General features: G+C 38.7%; 1 long non-coding RNA gene across 1 annotated transcript; it reads right to left on the reverse strand.

Moving 5' to 3' along the window:
* Nucleotides 1-2,896: 2,896 nt before the first annotated feature.
* Nucleotides 2,897-5,306, reverse strand: LOC143693859 (uncharacterized). The gene is made up of 3 exons (XR_013181843.1): nucleotides 5,227-5,306; nucleotides 4,041-4,207; nucleotides 2,897-3,021 (listed from the first exon to the last, which is right to left on the reverse strand). It is a non-coding gene; the product is annotated as an uncharacterized LOC143693859 (long non-coding RNA).
* Between the last annotated feature and the right edge of the window lie 1,436 nt (nucleotides 5,307-6,742).

The following is a 6,742-nucleotide window of genomic DNA, read 5'->3' on the forward strand; positions in this document are numbered from 1 at the left end:
GATCTCTGAAGACTGTTTTCTAGTGCTTTCTTAGTCTATAGGATAAAATCTGGCACTTTTTTTCTATTGAAAACAACTCATGGTTATTTGACAACATAATCATGGATTACACCATGCTTTGGTGTTCTTTAAATGATTTACATTTTTCTACATTACTTTATAAATGCCTTCAGGGTTTTTCCCAATAATTTTATTATTGGATTGTTATGTATTTAGTTACAGTAGATTATGATTTCCCTGGCTAGCTTTTTCCACTGTCCAACCTTGAAAAGGCTGGAAATGTAAAAATCAACAAAGAATATATGTCAAAGTACGTTCACAATCGATTTGTAAACCCCTAGAAATAATTCCATTCGTAGGAAACTAAGAACAAAGCCATGTTTGTCCCTTGCCACTTGAGCTCTAGAGTGTGAAGCCCACCAGAATTCAGTAGCTGTGAAGCCACAGGCACTACTCACTATCCTGAAGGGAAAATAACCTGAGGCAGCTCTCACAGCTCCCCATGTCCATTCAGCACAACCTCCCCTCTCCTCAGAAATACTCTGTCCCTCAGGATCAGTATTTTTCAGGCAGACTCTGGGTGATTTTAGGGAAAAAAAGATGAGAACTACATCTACTTGACTGGAGGGTACCAACAGAAACCAAGCACCTCAAAAGGCAAAACCACTGTCCATCACCTTCCCCAAAAGCAAAAGCACTTCAGCATGAAAGGGAAGTGCTAAATAAGAATTTCTGGGGTGTGCAAGAATGAATTACCTTGACAAGCTGGGGAGGCACATGAGGATCCAGAAATAATGAGAATGGCTGTGACCAATATGTAGCAAGTCATAAAAGACTCCACATCTTCTGTCTTCCTGCAAAACAAGGGACTTGATTAATGATCACAGTTCCACACTTAGTGCCAGGTGTCATATCCAGAAGAAAGGAGGAGAGAAAATGCTCAGTTCATGGGAAAATATCACAGTTCAAAATACCCACAGGACTATCAAGGACCCAGAGAACAGTTCATGGATGAAATGCAGGAAGAAGAATCAAAAGGTGCCTGTTCCACTTCCAGCTTCTAGGACCTCTTGGTGACACTTTAAAGAAGATAATCAACTTTGTTGAGCCCTAATAGCCAGTAGATGCTTTTATTCCAAATTATTCTACAGCTTGTTGAGAAATAGGCTCAGTCCCTTCTGATAAATATTTCACATGGAGTAAATAGCCAGCAGAGGAAAAGGAGTGTGTGAAATCCTCAGGCACCTTCCTGACTGTTCAGATTTTTAAGTCATTATCATAATTATTATTATTGAAAAGTGTTTCTCTTCAAATAGCACAGATTTGTCAAAACAAAACCATTTGTATGAATGTATCAATTTAAAGTTCTCCATTTCCAAAACACAAATTGTGTTGCAACCCGAAGATTTTTTGCTACTACCCATCTCTCCCGTATCTTAAAGGTCAGACATTCATCTCAGGAATGCAGATTTAAGTCCTGGTTTGAGTCAGAGATAAGAGGTCTTGAATCTGTGTCACACAATGCAGAAGTCATCTATAACTTTAACCAAATGATAGAATGGTCTCATTCATAATTATTTTTTCTTAATTGCTATTGTTATCCAGACACAAAGTAGGACAAGTTCTACATCCCAGTTTTATCTTTCCTTTTTGTTTCCCTGTGGGCTGGGAAATCTATTTCCTGTTCAGCTTTAGGCACAACTTCCTCTCCCCTGCACCATTTGTCCACCGTAGGACTTTCTGTACCTTCGGTTATTTTCCCTAAAGAATATTTTTTTCTTTTTCCTAAAGCTGCCATCAGGGAATTGGTGCTCCAAGTTCATTTTCAAGCAACTTCCAGGGATTAAATGTGTCTGTCAAAGCAAGTGCAGTGCTCCCTGTTAGTTATATTCAACCTGTGAAGGCAGAGCTTGGCCCAAGTACTGCAAATCCAGCAGCCCTGAGTTCTGAACCTTGCTGGCTTCTCATTTCAGGAGACAAACCAGCCTTTCCCACAGCAACCTGCTCTATGTTTAAACCAAAAAAAAGCCCACCAACCAAACACATGGGTTTCTGAACTCACTGAAAAGATATAAGACCAGATTCATCAATAAGTTCCAGCTGCTTTGCACTCCTTTGGCAGCAGAAAACAGCTGTAAAGCTGGTTTATCTGTGTTTAGCCAAGCCCACGGATATTTTGCATCACTGGGGTATGGAAAAGTCAGGACTTTATACTGAATCTGGACAGTTGAAAATATTATACTGCTACTACACAAAGCACAGGGAGTTGAGACACAAAGGTACCTTCAGCCTGCTGTACATTATCATTTTGGACTAAATCTTGTCACAGGTTGCCCAGAAGGGGAGGGGGAATCTCAATTTTGTTCTTCTCGGTCATGTATCTGAAAAATGCTCCACACTTGTGCTTCTTTAAAGATGCTCAAGACAACAAACAACCCCATTCACATGTTCCACCTAAAGTATCAGTTTTTAATGATACTTCGAATGCATTTTGTTATACCACATATTTGAAATATTATGAAAATTGGCAAAGTTGTCCCATTTTAAACAGACTATTTTATACAGGGGATATATATTTTAAATACATGTGCAATAAATTTTAAGCAAATGCATTGCAAGTATATAGAAAACCTATATTTTTTTCCATGTGCAAACCAATGATCCCTGTTACAGCCATTTTATTGCTCACTGCAGACAGTTATGCAAAGCAGACTGCATTCATTTTATTTTTTTTTTTTTCTCCTAGAAATCTGGAAAATTTTTGCAGATCCCTCACTTACCGTTAGCACGATAACTGAACACTATTACAGACACCATGTAGCTGCAATGTAAAAGCTGCCTCTTGAGCTCCACTGACAGAGCTGGGTGCTTTAACATGAGCTCTTAAAAAGCTGGAAAGCAAATCAGTCCTACTTGGGTTCATGTCCTCGCTCCTCAGAGATCCATATCTTTATATCCTTGACTTAATCACGCCGCATCTGAAAGCTTCCACTCACAGTTTCCTCTCAGTACTGGAAATATCTGCATCAGAAGCAGAGGGCCACAGTTAAAATAACCTGGTGACTAAGCCAAGGATTACTTGCAAAATCCCCCTAATGTTGGTGGAGTGATTTCATTTCACAACCAATTTGTTGTCGCTTCCAAATTTTCAAGTGTTTCGAGCTCTGAAAGAACCAGAGCTCTGGGTTTAGCACTTGGGATCATGGATCTTTCTTGGCTGTAAAGCAGCTTTTGTTTAAGAATGAATTCCCAGCTGAAAAAAAAAAAAAATTAGTCATATGCTATAGTAAAACCAAACAACTGATATGCCTGAGATGCAGAGTTCCAAAACATTTTGTAGCACCTCTCAGGTGCCCAAACAATAAGGAATTAGGAATCAGAAGAAAGACAGATTTGTTCTCCAATTGTGCAAACTTTTGATCCTACTTGTACAAAAACCTATTCTCTTCAGGGGCAAATCTATTTCTGGAACTTTAAAAGATTTTTTGATTGTCATCTCATCCTGTTATTTTTATTTTATTTCAACAGCCAGCTATTTTAGTATTTCAGTTTCTACATCATTGCAGACAAGATGTGTCCTCTTTTGACAGATCCGAAATACCAGGGTGTGCAGAACATGTAGTCATTTTATGGCTTTTTCAGATAATAAATTTTACTCTCCACACAAGAAATTGTTTAAATCATATCCAGACACAAGCTTACTTAGGAGGCTCCTGCCTTGAGCCATTGAACAGTATCTTCCCCACTGCTGGGGAAAGAACAATGCTCAGTTTCCCCCATCAAACCCCATCCTGACCACAGCCAGTAGATGACACCTCAGACTTACTGAGAAATCCTCTCTGAGGCTTCAGGCTCTTTGTAGCCATTTCTGCACCCTGTGTGTGTGCACCAAGTGGAAATGAAGAAGCCTGGCATCTGAACAGACACAAAAATTTGTGTGGCTTCATAAACAGTCACGAAGACACAAATGTGGCTCTGGAATCACCAGCTCAGTAGATGACAGGACCTTTAATTGCTTACATGGCAAAATACTTCATTACCTAATAATTCATGAGTTCCACAGTAATCAGCAGCTCTGAGCCACAGCACTTTCCCTCCAGCTCTCAAGAAATGCTGCCTTCTAAGAGAAATGATCAAAGTTGGCATTCTCTCTTTCTTCTTCTTATTTCAGTGGTGTGGTAAAGGATTTCTGGAAGTTCTACAGTGACTTTAGACGCAAAGAAAAAATAAAGATATTGAAATGGTGACTGCAATGCACATGATGGTAAACATCCCAGCTTAAACTAATCCAGGTAACAACAGCCTAGAATGCACAACATTATGGGGCTGTGATTTCTGCACATAACCACAGCTGGGGAAGGGTCTGTACTCTGTTTTGATGTATAAAAAACTTGTGCTATCTCTGCTCCAATGTTATTTTATCATGCTAAGCAGGATGACTTACGACAGGGATGCAAGCACATGCCAAATGCCTCTGGTTTTACACATGGATTTACTCTTATAATTACATGCCACACCCTGACTGTGGTGCTGGGAGCCAGTGCATCCCAGTGGGTACGAGATTCCTTGGGAACATCTCCCAAAATGGGAAAGTTCTGTAAAATTCATCTATCTTTGTATATTTAAATGACAGGTATGACACACAAAACCCCATGCATATTTATATATATTTATAGAGAGAGTGCATGTCTGCAACTGTATAGACATACCTTATCAATCATATAAATTTCAGACGTATCTGTTATTCATATGATTGGATGCCACCATTGTTAATGAGTAAATCATCTTGCAAAACTTACATTAATCTATATCAGCATGGCATAAATTGCCATAGATCAGAGTTAAGGTCATGTGTGTATCTTTATTTCTCCTTTGAAAGTCAAATTTTTTTTAGTATTTTCTTTCTTATTTGTTTGTTTTTTGTTTTTGAGGGATAAATGGCTTTTCCCAATCTTCTTGAGCAGAGAGAACATGTACCATCATTACTGTACATGGTACATGTATTCTAAATTTCTGGTACATGTTTTCTAAATGGTAGATGGTTTCTAAATTTCTCTGAGTACAATGAGACTGATTGCCACCCTTCCTCGACTGCCTCCAAAAATGAGCCAGTTGTGGCCACATCTCTGAAGATGCTTCAGTACAACTCTTCTGGAATGCACCATCTTCTTATGCACCAAAAATATACAGGGCCAGAAATTAGTGTGTATCTGTGCTTCCACTTACCATCTCCCCAGTCACCCAGAGGCTGCCTCAGAGTCCAAGTTCACAATGAAACTCCAAAAAAGCCATATGATGGTGTTTCCATCCAACATCAGGAGAATGTCTACCTCTCCCACACTGCCAACTGACTCTGAAGAAAACAAGAAAGAATTCAATTGTTTTTTCTAATGGATCAAGCCAACTCGGCCCTTTTTTTATCACTACCTGCAGTGAAAGATCTCACAAACATCCGGAAGCATAATCCAAGCTGTGCTAAGCACTTTGGGAATTGCCTCCTGTATTATTAAACATGCATTCATTTTGGCTTCCTTTTCTGCAAAGTAATTTTGTGTGCATCAGTTTTTGTCAGGGAGCAACTGCCCCTCTGAATGCAGCACCTGAACAAATACTTTTGCATATATGTCTGTAAATATCTAAATTAAATTAATGTGAATGAGCAGTGGAACTGCTGCTTTGACCACCCTGTCTGTAAAGCAAGCCCTGTGTTCAAGAAATGTGACCAGAAAGAAATTAAATGAAAAGCCCTGTAGGTCAGCCAAAAGATCTGGCTTGTGTCTTACTGTCTTCCTCAAGCAGGAGCAGCCCAGATATTTCTAAGTCTGGTGTCCAGGTACACAGCCAAAACCAATGCTACTTCTGCTGGAGAAGAAGACAGGAAAAGGTTTTATACATTCTAAAGATGTCAGAAGGCTTGGTAGTCTCCTCTCTCTTTGTCCTTGGTGTGTCACACACTCTTATCCCAGGATAATTTACTTCCCACTGATTTTTTTCTGGTGCTGCCTTATCCAGTTAGCAAACAGGTACGACACTGCTCTAGAGTACAGGCTTAAGAAAAAAACAACAACCAACCCCTCCTAAAAACCCCCACAAGTCTACTTAATCTTGTATTTGCAAAAGTCAGAGTAATAAATGAACATTTTTGCTTCAGAACCTTTGCAAACCATTCCATAACCCAAGTCTATTCAAATTATTTACTGTACTGTCATAATTTCAAAAAGTAGACACTGTCATGAGTATTACAGTCAAAAAGGGAAAGAAATATCTATGAAGTCCTGAAGTCCTTTTCAGGACATTTTTGTTTCCTTATTTTAAAAAATGGTTGAGAAAAATAACTTGATTTCCACTTATTACCACATAATCTAGGTTTACATACATAATGTATCATTAGAAAGTCTCCTGGACATTCACAAAACCAATTCATATAAACTTCCAGATTTTTTGCAACTATCTTCCATAATTCATCATTACTTACACTTTCTCTTCTTTGATAGTCAGTTAAAAAGCATTTAACTAGTCTTTAAACCAAAATCAAATTTTCTTCATCACTTCTCTGTTTTAACTTCTCTCCCCATGCTCTTGATTTTTTTTTTTTTTTTTTTCCAACCCTTTAGGCTTGACCAGAGCTTTTGGAAATTACATTAACAAGTATCTTCCCTAAAAAGCACACGTGATTTATTCAACCCTGCATTTCTACAGCAATTCTGTGCCATAAATTGAGATCCAGTTGCAGCTATTCTTC

Source organism: Agelaius phoeniceus, chromosome 4 (assembly GCF_051311805.1).
Source record: "Agelaius phoeniceus isolate bAgePho1 chromosome 4, bAgePho1.hap1, whole genome shotgun sequence".
NCBI lineage: Eukaryota > Metazoa > Chordata > Aves > Passeriformes > Icteridae > Agelaius > Agelaius phoeniceus.